Genomic DNA, 21,966 nt, shown 5'->3' with positions numbered 1-21,966 from the left:
GATCATGTTATAAATAAAATTCAGTCATGTATCTATCAAATCAACTACTTTTTAAAATGGTTGGTTACATTAATGTCTTAATTGCACACAAATTTAAATGTTGTGTATTTGTGGGATGTGTGACATTTTTAAAGTTCATGAACCTATTAGATACCTTTTAAAATTCAAGAACTAAACATATAATTTAATCTAAAATTAATGTTAATAAAATGACAGAAAATTTTCAATTTTTCTTTTTGAACTAGTCACGTCAATTTTTACTCTGATTTTTAATTTCCATCAAATTAAAAGCTAAACTTAGCTCAATATTTCAATTTATGCCCTCCACGTGATTCCTATTAACTTTCAAAAGAAAAAAAAAGGGTGAAAATCGCTGTCAACTCATTAATCTCCTCACAAATCAATGTAGAAATTCGGATAATATTATCAAAAACTCATAAATTTTACACACCAAAAAAAGAGAGGTATAGAATTGATAAAGAAAAAGATATATGCGTTTGCCGGGAGTCGAACCCGGGTCTATTGCTTGGAAGGCAATTATCCTAACCGTTGGACTACAAACGCTGACACAGCCAAGAAATCCTCCAGAAGTTTACCAAGACGATCCATGTATTTAATTTTACATTTGATTAACATATATTTTCTTAATTTTATAGAACAAAAAATATAAATATATATTTTCTGGATTTGTTCAATTTATGTTTAAATCAATCAACTTTCATATTTTATCTTTAAAAAAAATAATAAGTTGATCGATTAAAGCTCCATTTTAAATGGTTACCAGGTGTGCTATTAGACTAACCATGGTAAATGGAAGTAAAATACCATTTGATAAGTTTTAATTTTACATTAGAAAAAAATAGTTACAATATTTGATAAATTAATATTAAATTGGTGTAGTTTAGTTATATGAACCAAACTAAATTTATTATTTCAATTTTTTGTGGATAGTTAATTTGTAATTAATTTAAAATTGTATATAGTTTAAATTTCAACTAATTTTATTTAATCTAAATTATTTGACAAAATTTCTTTAAAAAATAATTCTTATAAAAAATGAATCAATTAAAATTTGAAAACATATGTGAAAAAATATATTAATATGAAAGGGTATTATTATAATTTATATATTTAAATTGTTAAGAAGTTAGTAAATTTTTAGGAAAGCTAAATCTAAAAGCTAGTATCTATTTGCTTTTAGACTTTAGTAAATAATGAAGGGATTGAATCCCACAGCGGAAGCATTCTCGTGTGAGATTGTCTTGCATCCCACGATTTTACATTAAACAAAATAATTGTACTAAATAGAATGAATAAACACGTAAACTAGCATATTATTGGGGAAAGAGTTAGAATGATTTCTACCTTTGTAGATTCCTCAAGTGCCACGAACAATCATCTCCAAGGTTCTAACGAACGGATCTTCAAACGGTCTTGATCACGAACAATTCTTTGAGCGATCTCGAACATTACCATGAGAGTTACCTCGTTATTCTCTGGGATTCTAATAGAGGGATAGATGGTATCCAACTATTGAAAAGGGAGAGGAGAAAAGTGTTTTGGAGAGTTTAGAGGATTTATGGCTTAGAGAAAAATTATGCACAATAATACTAAGGAATTGTATATTATCAGAGTTTTTGTGCAATCAAAGTGTGTGTTGCCAAAGGGCCATGTGGAGGTCTTTATATCAAACATCTTTTTCAATATATTTTTCATTTCTAGGATTAATTTAATAAAATTTATTTAATTAATTAGTTCATTGAATTAAATAACACTTAATTAATTAATTAACGAAATTAAATAACACTTATTTAATTTTTTATTTGTACAATAATTAAATAACTACTTATACATTAAACCCAATTTAATGTATACATTTAATTACCATACACATCCCATGTATTTGTGCAAAACCTCTCTATTAATTCACTTGAATTAATTTGAATCTTATTCAAATATTACTCTCCAATTTAATTATAGATCATATTCATAATTAATTTCATTAATATATATTTTCCTCAAATTAATTTACACAATTCAAAATATCCCTCTAAGTATCTTCTAATGAGCTAACGGGAGGACTTGATGGACCTGTAGATCAGAAGCTCCAACAATATGAGATTAATTGGTTAAACTATTTAACCAAGTTAATCAATATTCGTTAATTGTGGGTACACTCCACTAAATACCCATAGATGCATTCTTCTCACTACAGATATATTTCTGTGTCCATAGATATAGACCAATACCAATAAGTTAGTCTTTCACGAGTGTTCATAACTCCAACTGGGTCAAATTACCGTTTTACCCTTGGGTTACCTCGGCTCCTTAAGTACTAGTGCTCCTCTAATAAACAACCTGTTTATGGTCCAATCAATAAACAAAAACCCCTTTCGAGCCAATGAGAGGGTAGGACCCTTTGTTCAAGTCCCGGAGACACCACTTAAGGGAACACTATCTACTTACTCTTAAGGAGGGAAGAAGTGAATTCTATCTTGTATTATTATGTTCCCAACTCCCCACTTGGTCTTGTCCCCAAAATGGTAGACATATTGGGTCGATGATCTGGCCGCTCTCACCCATACAAATCAAAGGACAATCCCTCATGAACAATAGTTCATAATATACTCGGGATTAAGACTAAGTCACCTAGGTCATCCTATTGAAATAGAAACCTAACTAGTCAACAGTGTTACATCTAGTGGTTACTATTTCGTGATCCAGTTTTATGCAAACTCATTGCATATGATACCCCCACTCGCGTGACACCTACATGAACGCATTGGATCATTATGTTTATATCAAATACAAAGTGGACCGTATTCATGGTGTTACCAGGATAAGATACCCACCATTATCCCTATATTATAAACCCTTTATGTTGTATCTCGAACGTCAATCCCTCTATGTCTCTACATATAGTTCAAGACTCATAAGGTAGCCTTAGATGTTAGTTTATTGAATTTAGGGTTATTTAGACAAAATAGACAACAATACAAACAATAATACTTATTGATTTAACATCTATAGTTCTTTATTGATGACGGTCAATTAATAATATTTACTATCTATGAGTTTTAGGGCATAAAATTCAACAGATAAGTCATTCACTAATACCATACAAGTCATAGAAATAGAACTTACATAGTAAATAAGGAAGTTGTCTGGTAAATAAAAGTCACCCAGCAAATAAAAATAAGTTACCTAGCATTCAAAGAGTCGAATCCACATGATAAACAAGAGTGAGCATAAAAAACTATCCTATATACAGATATAGAGTTCCATCATAAATTTTGCATTTAAATAAATAGGAAAGAATTGCAAATGTATAAAACATATGAAAGGTGGTAACAAAAAAATTCAGGCTCGGTTTGATAATGTTATGGTTTCATGAATTTTTTTATTCTTTTTATTTTTTTTTTATTTTTATTTTTTTTTATAACTGTTTCCATTTCTAAAATTTAAGAAATGTTTCTTAAAAATATGTCAAATTTAAGAAATTAAAAAAAATTATTTTCTATTTCTTCCGTTATTTGTAATATATTTTTTGTTTCTTTATTGTATCATTAAAAATCAGATAAGTTAATTTGACTTTATAATTTTAATTAGTGTATCACCACGACATTTTCGTGCGTATATTTTTTTTATTATCATTATAAAATCACTTAATTCTAAAATGATTTAGTCAAAATGTCACTTATTATTTTTAATATTAGTTAAATATAATTATTTAGACCATCTTAATTTGTACATCAAATAGTTTTATGTATATTAATTTGACTATTTAATCTATGGCCTGAATTTAGCTTTGAAAAAACAAACTACTTTTTTATTTTTGAAAAATTGGTTAAGGTTAAAAAAAAAATCATGAAATCTAAATTATACAAATGTAATTAACAAATAAACATCATATTTAAAGATTACCTCATGCACAAATTTATTTATGAGTTCATCTCATTTATATATTTCATCCTTAATCTCATGAGCAACAACATTTGAAGGATTATTAATTGTTTTAGTTTGCCAATAAATATAAACTTATTTCACAACAATAATAATATTATTATTCAATATTTTATTTTTATTCCCTTACTTTTATTTTATAATATATGGGGGAAGGGATCGAATCTCATATTGTTGATACAAATTTATGTTGACATTATTGTTCTCTTACTTAAATTTCTATATTTATCATTTTTATAATTATTTATTAAATATCAATAATAAATTTATTAGCTATTGTTAATTTTTTTTAAAAAAAAAAGAAATTTATTATCACCATTACAATTAATGGAGGGGAGGTCATAAATGTTTCTTTAAGTAAATTAAAAATGAAAGTAAAATATATATTTTTTCATAAAAGCCAAATTATCTTTATGTGAGAGTTATACTTTAATGATAGAATATTCATTAATCACGTCCATATAAAAATGAGATATAATTAAACATACAAATAAATAATGTCATATCAACAATTATATAATGTCTTCTAAAAAAAAATACAAAGTTGTTATTTTTCTAAAAAATGAATGACTTGTTAGAATAGTAGAATTACAAAACTTTTATAGTCCCAAACAATTTGTAACTTTTTAATCTTCTACTATTTTGCGGCTAACGCCTTGAGCTCAAATTTTTTTCATGGTTAGTTATTTCACCTACAAGTTAATGTTTTACCAAGAATGAAACTTACAAACGAAAAAATTTTAAATACTAAATTTGTAATCACTTTCATACCATTAAGAAACAATGTGTCGAATTTTTAACTTTACAAAAGTAACAAATTAGTTCTACCATGACTAATAAAGCTTTATAATTTAAATAAATTTTTAAATATTCACATATATTATTTAAGTGTAACAAAAATTGTAATTTGTAATATGTTGAGACAATTATTAAATTATTATTTAAGAATAAGAAAGGAAGCATGTGATTAAATGCAAATGTTGTATTTGTAAATCATGATGAGCTCCAATTGTAAGATGATCTTATAATAAATAATATGTTTTCATGAAAAATAAAGAAGATGAAATGGTCTCATTTGTTTTGGTCAGATGTTTTTTTTCATATATAATTAGTTTATTAATTTGATTTTATATTATAATTAAATTTGTTAATTACAATGATAATTAAAAAAAAAATTATTTCACCTTATAGAGAATGAAATGAAAAACTTGTTATATTTCAATTGTTTATAAGAAAATTGTCAAAAATGGAAATATATCCAAAATATTTACATCCTATAGCAAAAGAATGGACCAACAAAATCAGCTTCCAATTTTTTAAAAATTCCAAAACTACCCCATGCATATTTGAATTTTGTGCGCATATGATCGTTGATTCCTTCAGACTCGTCTTCTTCATCGCATTCCTCAGCTTTTATAGATCATTTTTCAGTGTTCAGCGTAAGTCCTCAGCTCTCATCAGTCATTCTTCAGCATTCAGTGTGAATTCCTCAACTTTCATCAATCATTCTTTAGTGTTCAATGTTCATCGATCAAGGTACGCTTTTCTTCCTTGCAATTCTTCTTCTTCATCTTCTTCTTCTCCTCTTTCTTTGTCTACCCAACCATTCGTCTATCTTCTTCTTCGTCTATCTTCTCCTTCGTCTCTCTTCGTCTCCTTCTTCTTTTTCTTCACAAAATTTTATGCCACAATATTCCTTATTCTATTTTTGTTATTTTTCTTTTCCTTCTTCTACAGAGCATATGTTGCCTCTTCTTTATCAATGTCTATCTCTTTCTTTTTGTCCTTACTAAGTATGTTAATTGGTAGGTTAATTAAGATTAAGTTTATGATAGTATCAGTATTGTAGGAAAGAAGTTTGAGAATGAATGAAGAAGGAAGAAAATGTTCTAAGGATAAGATGAAAGCCCTTCGGTAGCAAGGTATGTAGCACTTAGAAGGAATTTTTGGCTAAAAAGAGAAGTCATGTGTTAGGGGCCATGATGTGTTGAAGGTCTTGTAGAGCTATACGACAACCTAAACATCTTGAGGTTAAAATGATCGCATGTTGGGCGTGAGGCAAGGAGTGGGTGGCTAAGTATTGGTTGAAGGTAGTGCCATACGTTAGGCATGAGTTATGCGTTGGCCAAGCCTCATATTGACGTTAGATGGGTGTAGACGTGTGCGACATGGCAAAGTTTCCTAAGGCGCAGTGGCAGCAACTTGGTGTGTGATGGTGTGCGATGGCTAGGGAAGGATGTGCATGCAAGAGAGGCCATACGATGATCTTTAGACTAGGCGTTAGGCACAAGAATGATGATTTTCTTGATGCTCGTTTTGGTCCCTCTCCCTCTTTCATTTGGCGTAATATCTTGTGGGGGTGTTCTCTTCTCCAACAAGGCCTACATAGCGAATTGGTAATGGGGAGGATACTTTGGTTCACCGACACCCTTGGATTCCTAGAGAAAGAAGCTTTAAACCCATTTCTCTTTGCTCAATGCACAATGCTTACCTGAGAGTGGTGGATCTTATGCCGAAAGATGGCGGATGGGATGTTTAAAGCTGAGGTATTTGTATTGGGATGTGATGTCAAAGGTATCCTTGCTATTCCTATTTACAGAACTCTAATATCGAATTTTTAGGTTTAGCACTACACAAAGAACGACATCTTTACTACATCTGGTGCATAAAAATTATGGGTCCAATCTCAAGCCGCTCCCTCGTTTTCGAATGGTAGTTCTAATGGTGTTTGGTGGAAAAAAAAAGTTTGGGGATCTACTCTTCCATCAAAAAGGGAAAAAAAAAACCCCGTGGAAAGTTTTTAATAAAATCCTCCGCACAAATGTAAAATTGAGGTAAAAATTACACCACAATTGGTGTGTGTTGTACCAAAGATATTGAGTCTGAATCTCATGTGTTGTTCATGTATAAAAGAGCTAAGAAAATTTGGGATTTTTGCTTGGTGTAAAGGAAATCGTTGAGCTGAATGACCCTATTCACGATTTGTTGTTATGTATTGCTGAAAAATTGAGCTGGGAAGAATTTTTAAAGTTTGGTGTGATTTGTTGGGTAATCTGGGAGGATAGAAACAAGATAAATTTCGCCTTTAGCTCCTTTGGAGATAAAGTGGAAGGAGCTTCGATTATGTTCGTAGGCAACTGAGGACTTCAAACTGAACAAGGACGAGACATGTCATCCTAACTACTGAACATTGGACTAGGTGTTATGATTCAAGATGCTGCTAGGGAGGTGCTTGCCGCTCAGGCCTCTTTCAGTCATGGGTGTCTTTGTGCGGAAGCAAACGAAGTTCTGGACTTACTCGAGGGATTGAAACTTGTTGCTTCTTTGAGTGCTTAGGGCCTCAAAACCAAATATGATACTGAAAGCGTGGTATGAAATCTCCATTCAATGAACTTTCTTCTCTCCCCATATAGGATTTATGCTTAAGTTCTTGCTTTAATGTCAAGTCTACACATCAAAAGTCTTTGTTTTATTCCTAGGCATCGTAATAGAGTAGCCGATACATTGGTCCATTACGCTATTTCTATCGAAAACTCGTGTATTTGGACTTTAGACCTTCTCCTTTGGCTTTCCCAAGTTGTGGGTTTTGAGAAGGTTATGGTGGGTAGCTGATGGTTTTGCAATGAAATATTATTTTTTCTAAAAATAAAATAAAAGACAAAATGGTTATATCTTTTTCTTAAAATGAAAAAAAAAAAAAAGTTCATTTTTTTTCTAAACTTGTGACGCATATCAATTTTCGCACTAAAATGTCAATATCATCAAACTCTAACTTAAGCTAAATATAGAAATTGCACCCTCTATTTATTTATTAAATAATTTAAAACTCACAAAATTGAATGAGCTAAAATTGATGAGATTTAGCTCATTCAATTTCAAATAAAGTTGCAAGTTTCGGTCATGTATTTGTCAAATCAACTACTTTTTAGAATTGTTGGATACATTATAGTCTTGTTGCACACAAAATTAAATGTTGTGTATTTGTAGGATGTATGACATTTTTAAAGATCATGAACCTATTAGATACCTTTTAAATTTCAAGAATTAAACATACAATTTAATCCAAAATTAATGTTAATAAATGATAGTAAATTTTCAAAAAAAAATTTAACTAGTCACGTTATGTCAATTTTCATCAAATTGAACTAGAAACTTAGATCAATATTTCAATTTATTCCATCTACTCATTTCCTATTAATTTTTTTTTTTTAAAAAAAGTGAAAATTGTAGTCAACTCTATCAAAAACTCAAATTTTACTCACACCAAAAAAGAAAGGAAAAAAAATGAGAGAGGTATATAATTGATTAAGAAAAAGATATGTGCGTTTGCCGGGAGTCGAACCCGGGTCTATTGCTTGGAAGGCAATTATCCTAACCGTTGGACTACAAACGCTGATATGCTGTCTGGATCTATCACAAATATTCATACTTTAAGGAATGTATTTAATTTTACGTTTGATCAACATATATTTTCTTCATTTTCTGGATTTGTTCAATTTATGTTTAAATCAATCAACTTTCATATTTTATCTAAATAAAAAGAATTTTTGATCAATTAAAGCTACATTTGAAATTGTTAGCAGGTGTGCTATTAGAGTAATCACGGTAAATATAAGTAAAATAGTATTGGATAAGTTTTAGTTTTAAATTAGAAAAAGTTAGTTATAGTATTTGATAAATTAATACTAAATCGGCGTAGATTATTTATATGAATCAAAATAAATTTATTATTTCAATTTTTTTTTATAGATAGTTAATTTGTAATTAATTTATAATTTAAATTTCAACTAATTTTATTTAATCTAAATTATTTGACAATTTTTTTTAAAAAAATAATTCTTATAAAAAATGAATCAATTAAAATTTGAAAACATATGTGACAAAATATATTAATATGAAATGGTATTATTATAATTCATATATTTAAACGGTTAAGAAATTAACAAATGTTTAGGGAAGCTAAATCTAAAAGCTAGTATCTATTTACTTTTAGACTTTCGTAAATAATAAAGGGATCGAATCCCGTAGTAGAAGCATTCTCATGTGAGACTGCTTTGCATCCCACGATTCAATTTTACATTAAACAAAATAATTGTACTAAATAAAATGAATAAACACGTAAACTAGCATGCTATTGGGAAAAGGGTAAGAACGATTCTTACCTTTGTAGATTCTCCAACTACCACGAACAATCCTCTCCAAGGTTCCAACGAACGGATCTCCAAACGATCTTGATCACGAACAACAGCTCGAGCGATCTCAAATACTACCACGAGAGTTACCTCGTTATTCTCTAGGATTCCAATAGAGGGATATATGGTATCTAACTATTGGGAGAGGGAGAGGAGAGAAGTCTTTTGGAGAGTTGGGAAGATTTATGGCTTAGAAAAAAATTCTGCACAAGTATTGTCAGAGTTTTTCTGCAATCAAAGGATGTGTTGCTAGTTGCCAAAGGGCTAGGAGAGATCTTTATATAGTGAAGAGTCAAGCATCTTTCTCAATATATTTTCCTTTTCTATAATTAATTAAATATAATTTATTTAATTAATTAGTCCATCAAATTAAATAACACTCATTTAATCAATTAGCCCAATTAAATAACACTTAAGGGAAATTCTTATAAATAGAAAAATTCCAAAAATATTTACACTTTATAGCAAAAAGTTTAAAAAGTGCTTGTGCTTTTGGAATTTTTTGCTATAAAATGTAAATATTTTTAAATATTTTTTATATTTAAAAAGACCCCCTTATTTAATTTGTACAATTAGATAACACTTATTTAATTTTTGATTTGCACAATAATTAAATAACTATTTATACATTAAACCCAATTTAGTGTATACATTTAATTATAATATACATCCTATGTATTTGTGCAAAACCTCTCTATTAATTCACTTGAATTAATTTGAATCTTATTCAAATATTCCTCTCCAATTTAATTATAAATCATATTCATAGTTAATTATATATTAATCTCATTAATATATAGTTTCCTCAAATTAATTTGAACAATTCAAAATATCCTTCTTAGGTATCTTATAGTGAGTTAACAAGGGGACTTGGTGAACCTGTAGATCAAAAGTTCAAACGATATGAGATTAATTGGTTAAACTCATTAACCAAGTTAATAATCAATATTCGTTAACTGTGGGTACACTTCAGTAAAAACCCACAATTGCACTATTCTCACTACACATATATTTCTCAGTCCATAGATATAGACCAATACTAGCAAGTTAGCCCTTCACAAGTGTTCATAACTCCAACTAGATCAAATTACCGTTTTACCCTTAGGTTACCTAGTACTAGTGCTTCTCTAATGAACAGCTTGTTTATGGTCCAACCAATAAACAGAAACCCCTTTTGAGCCAATGAGAGGGTAAGACCTTTTATTCAAGTCCCGGAGACACCACTTAAGGAAACACTCATCTATTAACCCTCAAGGAGGGAAAAAGTGAAATCTATCTTGTATTATTATGTTTCCAGCTCCCCACTCGATCTTATCCCCAAAATGGTAGGCATATTGAGTCGGCGATACGACCACCCTTACCCATACAAATCAAAAGACAATCCCTTGTGAGCATGGGTTCATAATATACTCAAGATTAAGACTAAATCACCTAGGTCATCATATTGAAATAGAAACCTAACTAGTTAATAGTATTACATCTAGTGGTTACTATTTTGTGGTTAGTTTTATGCAAACTCATTGCATAGGATACCCCCACTCGTGTGTCACCTACATGAACGCTTGGATCATTACGTTTGTATCAAATACAAAGTGGATCGTATCCATGGTGTTACCAGGATAAAATACCCAACCTTATCCCTACATTATAGACCATTTATGCTGTATCTTGAACATTGATCCCTCTACGTCTCCACATACAATTCAAGACTCATAAGGCAACCTTTAATGTTAGTTTATTGGATTTAGGTTATTTAGACAAAATAAACAATAATACAAATAGTAACATTTATAACTCTTTATTGATGACGATCAATTAATAATATTTACTATCTATGAGTTTTAAGACATAAAACCAAATAAATAAATCATTCACTAATTACCATACAAGTCATAAAAATAGAACTTACATGGGAAATAAAGAAGTTGTCTGGTAAATAAAAGTCACCCAACAGACAAAAATAAGTTACCTAGCATTTAAAAAGTTGAATCCACGTGATAAACAAGAGCAAGCATAAAAAACTATCCCATACATAGATATAGAGTTCCATCATATAGACATGAAAATTTTGCATTTAAATAAATAGGAAACAATTGCAAATGTATAAAACATATGAAGGGTAGAAACAAAAAGTTTAGGCTCGTTTGATAACACTCTGATTTCTTGATTTTTATTTTTTATTCCTTTTGTTTTTTCAAAAAATTGACTTTTTATAACCGTTCTCGTTTCTAAAGCTTAAAAAATGTTACTTAAAAATATGTCAAATTTAAGAAACTACAATAAAAAATTTGTTTTCTATTTCTTCCGTTATTTTTTTTTATATATTTTTGTTATTTTTTTTTTATATATTTTTGTTTCTTTATTGTATCACTAAAAGTGTTAGGTAAGTTAATTTGACTTTTTAATTTTAGTTAATATATTACCATGTACATTTGTACGCGTATATATATTATTATTATTATTATTATTATTCTAAAATCACTCAATTCTAAAATGATCTAGTCAAAATGTCACTTATTATTTTCAATATTACGTCAAATATAATTATTTAGACAATTTTAATTTGTACATCAAATAGTTTTATGTATATTAATTCAAATAATATTAATTTTGATTATTTAATCTATGGCCTGAATTTAGCTTTGAAAAAACAAATTATTTTTTTATTTTTGAAAAATTGGTTAAGGTTAAAAAAAAACATGAAATCTAAGTTATACAAATGTAATTAACAAATAAACATCATATTTAAAGATTACCTCATGCACAAATAATTATGACTTCACCTCATTTATATATTTCGTCCTTAATCTCATGAGCAACAACATTTGAATGATTATTAATTGTTTTGGTTTGCCAATAAGTATAAACTTATTTTACAACAACAATATTATTATTTAATATTTTATTTTTATTCTCTTACTTTTTTTTTACCGTATGTGGGTGGAGGGATCAAACCTCATATTGATAATACAAATCTACGTTGACATTATAGTTTTCTTACTTAAATTTCTATATTTATCATTTTTATAATCATCTATTAAATATCAATAATTTATTAGTAATTGTTAATTTAAAAAAAATATTATCATCATTACAATTAATGGAGGGGAGGTCATAAATGTTTCATTAAGTAAATTAAAAATGAAAGTAAAAGAAATTATTCCTTTTTTTTCTTCATGAAAGCCAAATTATCTTTAAAAAATTTTCTATTGATAGAATATTCATTAATCACATTCATATAAAAATTAGTTATAAATAAACAAACAAATAAATAATGTGATATGAACAATTATAATAATGTCTTCTAAAAAAAATATAAAGTTGTTATTTTTCTAAAAAATGAATGATTTGTTAGAATAGTAGAATTCCAAAACTTTTATAGTCCCAAACAATTTGTAACTTTTTAACTTCTACTGTTTTCGATTAACACCTTGAATTCAATTTTTTTTATTGTTAGTTATTTCACCTACGAAGGGAATAATTTGTGTAAACATTTGCTAATGATTACCAAGAATGAAACTTACAAACGAATAAATTTTAAATACTAAACTTGTAACTATTTCCTTACAATTAAGAAATAATGTGCAGAATTTTTAACTTTATAAAAGTAATAAATTAGTTCACCAGGACTAATAAAGCTTTATGATTTAAGTAAAATTTTAAACCATTCACATATATTATTTAAGTGTAACAAAAATTGTAATTTGTAATATGTTGGGACAATTGTTAAATTATTATTTAAAAATAAGAAAGGAAGCATGTGATCAAATGCAAATGTTGTATTTGTAAATCATGATAAGCTCCAAATGTAAGATGGTCTTATAATAAATGATATGTTTGTAGTTCATGGAAAATAAAGAGGGTGAAATGGTCTCAATTGTTTTGTTCAAAGATGTTTTTTTCCCTATATAATTAGTTTATTAATTTGATTTTATATTATAATTAAATTTGTTAATTACAATGATAATTAAAAAAAATTATTTCCCTTTATAGAGAATGAAATGAAAAACTTGTTATATTTCAATTCTTTATAGGAAAATTGTCAAAAATGGAAATATATCCAAAATATTTACATCCTATAACAAAAAAATGGACCAACGAAATCAGCTTCCAATTTTTTTAAAAATTCCAAAATTGCCCTCATACATATTTGAATTTTGTGCGCATATGATTGCCAATTCTTTCAGACTTGTCTTCTTTATCGCATTCCTCAGCTTTCATCAATCATTCTTTAGCATTCAGCGTAATTCCTCAGCTCTCATCGATCATTCTTTAGCATTCAGCGTGAATTCCTTAGCTTTCATCGATCATTCTTCAGTGTTCAACATTCATCAATCAAGGTACGCCTTTTTTCCTAGCCATTCTTCTTCTTCTTCTTCATCTTCTTCTCCTATTTCTCTCTTTGCCCAACCATTCGTCTATCTTCTTCTTCATCTCTCTTCTTCTTCGTCTTTCTTCTTTTCCTTTCTTCTTTTTCTTCTTCTTCGTCTTCTTCTTCGTCGTCTTCTTCTTCTTCACGTTTTTTTGTGACTGTGTTTCTTTCTTCTTCTTCTTCTTCACAAAATTTTACGCCACATTTATATATTCCTTATTCTATTTTTGTTATTTTTCTTTTCCTTCTTCTACAGAGCATTTGTTGCCTCTTCTTTATCAATGTCTATCTCTTTCTTTTTGTCCCTATTTTGTTTTGAATTGTATTGATATGTCTATCACAATTGTTGGTTGTTTTCCCTGAAATCGGGAACCACTTTATCAATACTCTACCTTTGTGTGAACCCCGAACCCTATTCTCCCTACTTAAGTATGTCAATTAGTAGGTTAATTAAGATCAAACTTATGATAGTATTAGGATTGTAGGGAAAAAGTTTGAGAATGAATGAAGAAGGAAGAAAAATGTTTTAACCGTTAAGATGGAAGCCCTCGGGTAGCAAGGTATATGGGCAGTTAGAAGGAATTTTTGGCTAAGTATAGACGCCATGCGTTGGAGGCCATGATGCGTTGAAGGTCTTATTGAGGTATACGACAGCTTAAGCATCTTTAGGTTAAGTTGAACTCATGTTGGGTGTGAGGCAAGGAGTAGGTGGCTAAGTGTTAGCTGAAGGTAGTGCCATACGTTGGGCATGAGCTATGCGTTGGCCAAGCCTCATATTGAGGTTAGATAGGCATGGACGCGCGCGACATGGCAAAGTTACCTAAGGCGCAGTGGCGGCAACTTGGCGTGCGATGGTGTGCGATGGCTAGGTAAGGGTGTGCGTGCAAGAGAGGCCATATGATGTTCTTGAGACTGGGCATTAAGTGCAAGAAGAGGCGCTGAGGCGTGAGCTGGCCGAGGGGTGTATGTGTCCAAGCGAAGCTACGAATTGGTGAGATTTGAGAGACCATGCATTGGTAATTAAGGGAAGCTTTCAGCTTAATCACAGTTTGTAGTGGACCGACGATCAAGATTATGAGAGTTAAACCCACTTAGTGGGCTAGCTGGCACTTTGGTCTTAAGCTGAAACATGCATATTTTAGTATTAAAAGAAAACCTCAGTTTAAAAGCTTGATTTGATCAGTTTACTTACGCAAAAGAGGTGATTCTAGAGCCATTTGATCGGTTGATGAGTGTAGTTGAAATCCCTAGGCCTCTAGAAGAAATTTTCTAAGGAATCGAGTTGAAATTCAAAAATTTTCTCAAGAAGGTCCAGTTCTCGGATGAATGAGGGCCAAAGGTGAAGATTGAAAATTTTGGCCAAATCGTGAAGAATTCAAAGCTCTATAAGACATTTTAAACAAGTTTATAAAGGAAATTTTCCAGGATAACGTCTGGAAAAATAAGTAATTTGAGCTTGAAGTTGAATCTGGATTTTTGCATCGAACAAGTAGGTAGCTACTTAGGTTGAGTAAGCAAGCAGCTTGAAAGGCCAGGCAGAGGCACTGGCATATGTGTGCAAGGATGAAGTTAGGCACTAGGCGTGTGTGGGAGAGGTTGCACGGTGAGGCGTGTTGTGAGCGCAAGGGTTAGCGTTGATGCATTGAGGCAACATGCATTGGGGCATAAGTGTAGTGTGCAACACAAAGGCAAAGTGTGGTTGACGTATAGTCTAGTAACATCACCCAAGGAATTTCCTAAGTCTTGAACGCATAGAGGAGGTACGCGTTGACATGGATCATGAAATTTTTAGTTGAATATTAAGCTTATTTATGTGAGTTAGTCTCACAAGGGGACTAATGGCATTGACTAAATATGTTTACCAATTCCACAGGATTAACATCAATAGGGAAGACTTATCAACCCTAGGAAGGACACCCAAGGCTGTGAGTGACAAAACTAAGTGTTTTCCAAATGCTTTAATAAATGCATGATTTATTTAAAGTCTAGTTTCATACTTTCTTTATTTAAAAGTATGATTAAGATAGTTTCCAAGCAAACCAGTTTTTCCAAAAGTTTTCCAAATGCATGCATAGTTTTAAGATGTTTATGAAAGCATGTTTTAAGTATTATATACTTTATGTTTATGAGGCATGTGTTAGTAGTTTCATGATTATATGGTAAAGATGTTTAAAGCATATGATTTATGTTATTTATGCTTTCCAGCATACATGTTTCAGTGAATATGTTTTTTTGATGATTATTATAAACCTGATACTAAAGGACTTTGAGAAGGCATTTGAGGATGTAATGAACTCGATACTGAAGGACGTTGAGAAGTATCTGGGCCATACTGAAGAGGTCTTCTACTGTTATTAAAAGTGTAGATGACGATGGTGATAGATTGTTATATTTAGGTTTTTCTTCTTCTTCTTCAAATGATGAAATTATAAGAGATATTTTTTTATGGTGATTTAAGGGGAAAAGTTTTATTTATTTATTTATTTATTTTTTTACATAAATGCAGTTAAGAATAATTTTCAATTTAGGACTACAAGATCAAATTTGAAGTCTGTTGAGTTTAAACGTTTACAAGAAGGCTGCAAGTGGTATGTTAGGCCATCTCGATATAAGAACAGTGGGTTGTGGATGCTTAGGAAGTACATTTTTTACCATGACTGTCCATTGAATACAACTCAGAGTTGTCATAGGTAAGCTTCTTCATCAATAATTGGCAAGCTTAATAAATGATTTTAGATTCATGTCTACTGATCAATCAATTTCTAGACATTATCCATAAGGCTCGTACAAAACTTGGAGTTAATATAAGTTATGAAAAAACTTAGAGGGCAAAAGAACACATAGTAAAGATATTAAAAGGTGATGCAGTTGAATCATACACCTTGATTCCAAGATTTTTTGAAAAGTTGAATGAAATGAATCCAGGTATGATCCATTTTCTTAAGCAAATTTCTATCTCTTTCTATTAGAGATAGAAAGTGATAGACAGCTATCACTGCCTATCAGTGATAGTTGTCTATTACAATCTATCTTAGATAGACAAGGATAGTTGTCTATCACTATCTATCTTAGATAGACATAGATAGTTGTCTACCACTATCTATTTATATAGTTTTGTTACTATTTACGTTGATAGAAATATTTTTATGTACTTTTATAGGTACCTATACTGCTTTAGAAATGGATGATAGTGGTCAATTCAAGTTTTGCTTCATGGCTTTTAGTTTATGGCTTTTAGTGTATCAATCGAGGGGTGGAAGTATTGTAGACCTATCATGTCTGTTGATGGCACATTTTTGAAGTGTAAGTTTGGTGGCATACTATTAATAGCCTTATCACTAGATGGTAAGAATCAAATCTTTCCCTTTGCATTCGGTATTGTAGATTCTGAAACTGACGCATCATGGATATGGTTTTTTGAAAACATACGAAGTAGTTTTGGGGAATAGAGAATTTAGTCATTGTTTCAGATAGGCATCTTAGCATTCCTAAAGGAGTGTTAAGAGTATTTGCTAATGTTGAGTACTATGTGGCATATATCATCTTTTAAGAAACTTGAAACTTCATTTTAAAGATCCATTGCTTGATAATTATTTCTTTGGTTGTGTTAATGCCTACACTATTGATGACTTTGAGTACCACATGAGATGCATGGAATCAATCTATCCAAATATTGGAAGTTATCTTGGTAGTGTTGGGTTTGAGAGGTGGTTTCGGGCATATTCACGAAAAAGAAGGTATGGAATGATGACATCGAATGTTGCAGAAAGTATAAACTCAGTTTTTAAGGATGCTAGAGAATTACCCATGGCTAGCTTGCTTAGTTCAATCAAAGATATATTGCAAAAGTGGTTTTATGATTGAAGTAAAATTGCTTTTGCAATGAAAACTCCTTTGACTTCTTGGGATGAGAATATATTATGACGAGAACATGAAAAGTTAAAAAGTTTTTTGGTAATAATTTTGTCTTTTTCTTATTATCTATTTATCACTATCTATCTCAGATAAATACTGATAGTGGACTATCACTGTCTATCTAATAGAGGACTATCACTGTCTATCCTAGATAGACACTGATATACTCAATCTCTACCTATCTAAATTCGAAGTTATCAATAGATAGACTCAAATAGACAAGTATGTAAAGTGTCTATCTTAGATAGACGGTGATTACCTTTTTGCTTGAATACTTGTTGATATTAATTACCTTTCTCGTATTCATCTATTAGGTTGATCTCATTAGCAACACTAAATACAAGATAATGGATGGAGATAAACAGTTCAAAGTGAAGCTAGACTTGGGATGTTGCAATTATCGAGTATGAGATTTTGAGAAAATTCCATGTGCATATGCACTTGTTGTTATCCGAATGCTTAATTTTGATACCTATTTTTATATAACTAACTTTTATAATAGAAGAACATTGTCAGCAACATACAATGGTTGTGTTTGACCTGTTGGAGTTCATTTGGATTATAGAGTTGAAGATGATGTCATGAAAACATTACCTTCTATTGTTAAACGTCAAGCTGAAAGACTTAGAAAACAAAGAATTCCATCTATAGGTGAATTTGAAATTTCATCAAAATGTACTCGTTGTAATAGCAAAGGTTACAATAGTAGGACTTTCAAACTTCAATCAATTAATCAAATGATGTAATCATTATTTTTCCATTGTAATACATGTATAGACTAATGGATTGACATTAGAATTTATGAATGATAATTTCTTATTTATTTTGTCCTCGAGTTGTAATGTTTTCAATAGTACCTTACTCTTAAGTCGTTATATATCAGTGATAGTCATAAAATTGGAAGAAGCACAAAAACTATCAGTGATAGCAGATAGTGTCTATTTGACTCTATCTTCTGATACAGGTAGGTGAACTTTAGCGATAAAATCAGTAGATAGACACAGACAGTCGTCTATCTGTTTCTATCACTGTGTATATAAATTATGGCATCTAGATGGATTTAGATAGATGACTATCAGTGTCGATGTAGATAGTTGCAACATTGTTTATCACTAAATATAGACCATGATTGTTTTCTTGATTGTACATCATACATTCATTGCAATTACGTCCACCCTCTTCTAAGTAAAATCCTTAAATGATAAAACTCTATGATTCATTTAAGTCAACCATCCTTTAAAAATTCACTCATTGAAGTCTATCGCAGTTTATTTCAGATAGACAATGATAGTATTTTATCTTTGTCTATCTTAGATAGGCAATTATAGAACTCTATCACTGTCTATCTTAGATAGACACTGACAATATCTGTTGTCTTAGGTAACTAAGATCTTCTCGTTTACAATCCCAAATTACTCAGATTTAATGGTTAAGTACAATTCAAGAGTTAGGGGAGGCTGTATGCTCGAGGCTCGAAAACTCTTCTGTCGTTTACCTGATGGCAGTTCAATCGTGTAGACAAAGCTCCAAGAACTAAACGATAGTTCAATTATGTAAACAATAGAACGAAGCGTTAGACGACAATTGATTGGAGCTAAACGATCGTATAGACGATAGCTGAAGAGCTAGACGATCGTATAGACTATTGGATGCAGAGCTAAACGATCATGTACACTGTAAACGATACTTAAGTAAATGCTAAACGATCGTATTGTTAGAAAGAAAGAACACAAGATTTTAAGTGGTTCGGCCAAAGGCCTACGTCCACTGTGTAAATCGGGAGGGTCTCTTTTATCACTTCTTCTTCAAAGTTATTACAGAATGAATACCTTGCTCTCTCTCTCTCTCTTTTTCTTATTTTCTTACGTTATTCTCACATGCATTTTTCTTTATATACATAGGTGCAATGGTCAACAATGAAGCTCTAGAGGTTACGACACTATAACAGAAAGAAGATGACAACGGTTCAACTGCCTGCAATCTTGTTTTCTTGTCTTCGGTTCTTTATGTAACAATCTCCACCTTTGCAAGCATCTAGAGTACTTTTCCCTCTTTACTTGTTGAGCTGACTTGAGCTAACATTTTTCAGGTAACTCGAACCTGAGAAGGTCCAAGCATCGGCCAAGCTTGCTTAGTGGAACTGTTTTGGTTAGCATATCAGCTGCATTGTCTAAGGTATGAATCTTCCTACCTCAACTTCCCTTTTCTCAATCTTCTGTCTGATAAAATGGTATTTAATGTCAATGTGCTTGGTTCTGCTGTGAAACTATTGGTTTTTAGATAAGTAGATTGTGCTCTGGTTATCACAATATATTTTGATCTTTGTTTGTGTAATGCCAAAATCGTTTAGTAGACCTTTCAGCCACAAACCTTCTTTCACAGCCTCAAACAGTGCAATAAGCCTCTGTTATGGAAAGGGCCACAACAGGCTGCAAACTATCTTTCCAGCTTATCAAATTGTTTCCTCATAGGAAAACATAGTCTGATAGTGAGTGCCTTTTGTCTAAATCCCCTACTAATCTGTGTCTACATTACCATACACTTCATCATTGGATGGCTCATTCTGTCTATACAAGACTTTTACTTCCTTTGATGAACATAGATACTCAGTATCCACTTGACTGCTTCCCAATGTCGTTTACTAGGGTTTGCCATGTACCTACTGACCATACTTGTAGCATAGGACAAATCTGGTTTGGTAGAAGTCATTAGGTACATCAGAGATCCCACTGCTTGGGAATAGGGAACGACCTTCATATGGTTTATGTGCTCTTTTTTTGTACTTTTTGGACTATTTGCTGCTGAAAGCTTGAAGTGAGATGTAAGTGGAGTGCCAACTAGTTTAGCACCCTCCATTTTGAACCTTTGCAATATTTTTCCACAATATTCTGATTGACTCACTTGCAATTTGCTCTGTTTTCTGTCTCTTTCAATCTCAATGCCTAAAATTCTTCTTGATTCTCCTAGGTCTTTCATATGAAACTATTTCTTTAGAAGCATTTTAACTTGCCTCAACTCCTCTTTGGAACTCCTGACCAGCAGCATGTCATTGATAACTTATAGAAATACAAGTTATCTTTGCTCTCAAATTGGAACAACTAAGATTTTTAATGATAAATTCTCCTCATTTTTAGAAGAAATGCATGGATTTATTCAAACATTAGCAAATTCATGCAAAAGAAGTTTTATTACTAAATATCGTGGTACCAACGCATTGTAATGCAGGATTTCAACGCAAGAATTAACGCTAACGCATTAGACAAGTGCTGCAGGAAAAGCTTTAACGCATGGGACATGCGTCGGAGGGAGTTCAACGCAGAGAAGATTCATTGCTCCGGACTGATTGTGTTACATCACCACTTGCAAGTATAGGCACCTGCAGCAGGTGCCGTTTGAAAAGCTTCCACACAGCAGGCGGCGTCTGAAAAGCTTCCGAGAGTCAGGCGGCTAATCAGGGCATGGACTTTAATGCTGACCAGGACATAAACTATAATGCTGCCCATTCACCAAGTGAACATGACCAACGCCTATAAATAGATGAAGTCCCTCAAGAGTTAAGGAGTTCGGAAATTATAAAGATCCTTACTCTCTATATATTGTAGTCATAATTCTAGTTCTGTAAAGGTTATACTGTGGTGCTAGAAGATCAGAAGGGTTGAGAACTACCACCACCGCGGGTCAGGGAGTGGAGGAAGCTAATCTTGAGAAAGACACTTCATCCAATTCTTAAACAAGTGATTGTACACAATGAGATTGAGCCAAAGAAATACAAGAAATTGTATTCTTTGGCTTGACTCAGTTTCTTTCTTCTCATTTATCACTTTCATTCCATTTGATTAAATATTGCTTTTGTAAAGACTCCGTTTCTTTATAAAATTCATATGTTTGATCCATCATATTTGCCATTGTTTATTTCTTGTTTATGTTGAATGCATTAATACTTTATGCATAATTTCATTCTAAAGCTCAAGCCAACTTGACAAATTGGTAAAAGCATCTTTAACTTAGATTGTTCGAAAGAATAACTAAGCTGCATTAAGTAGGATACTTAACACAGCTAGAGATAGACTTACTGGTGTCTATTGCATTTTGTGTTAGACGCATGCATCCTAGAGATAGACTTTGTATGTTATTCACGTTGAGAAATGTTGAACAAAGTCTAACACATAAACAAAAGATAAGCAAATCATCCCATCTCATTCACATCACATCCTAATTGTGTACACTCATCTTAGACCGATGCGTCCACTTACCTTAAACTCTATTTTCGCATGATCCATCAATCACCACTCAACTCTTTTGTATCTTCTTGCACAAGCACAACAATTTAGTGTAAATAATACATTTTTCACATTTATTTAGGAAAACCCCTACAGTAGATACAACACGAGGTCTGCGTTTGGTTAACTGAATCCCTGAGTTCGACCCTGGACTTATCAGAAACCTAAATTAACTTTATACTTGGGTCTGGTTTAGGAAACCTTGAACTTCATTAGTAGGAGTTGTGTGCATCTGTGCATATAT

General features: G+C 31.2%; 2 non-coding genes and 1 pseudogene across 2 annotated transcripts; 1 reads left to right on the top strand and 2 right to left on the bottom strand.

Annotated features, from left to right (window-relative positions):
- Positions 1 to 492: 492 nt before the first annotated feature.
- On the bottom strand, positions 493 to 564 carry TRNAG-UCC (transfer RNA glycine (anticodon UCC)). The gene has a single exon. It is a non-coding gene; the product is annotated as a tRNA-Gly (tRNA).
- Positions 565 to 8,284: 7,720 nt separating this feature from the next.
- TRNAG-UCC (transfer RNA glycine (anticodon UCC)) lies at positions 8,285 to 8,356 on the bottom strand. The gene has a single exon. It is a non-coding gene; the product is annotated as a tRNA-Gly (tRNA).
- Positions 8,357 to 17,169: 8,813 nt separating this feature from the next.
- Positions 17,170 to 18,188, top strand: LOC150034795 (uncharacterized; annotated as a pseudogene).
- The last annotated feature ends 3,778 nt before the right edge of the window (positions 18,189 to 21,966 follow it).

The sequence above is a fragment of the Benincasa hispida genome, chromosome 8, assembly GCF_027475165.1.
Source record: "Benincasa hispida cultivar pf3 chromosome 8, pf3_genome.v1.1, whole genome shotgun sequence".
Classification (NCBI taxonomy): Eukaryota; Viridiplantae; Streptophyta; class Magnoliopsida; order Cucurbitales; family Cucurbitaceae; genus Benincasa; species Benincasa hispida.
This window is presented reverse-complemented; position numbering and strand designations above follow the sequence as displayed.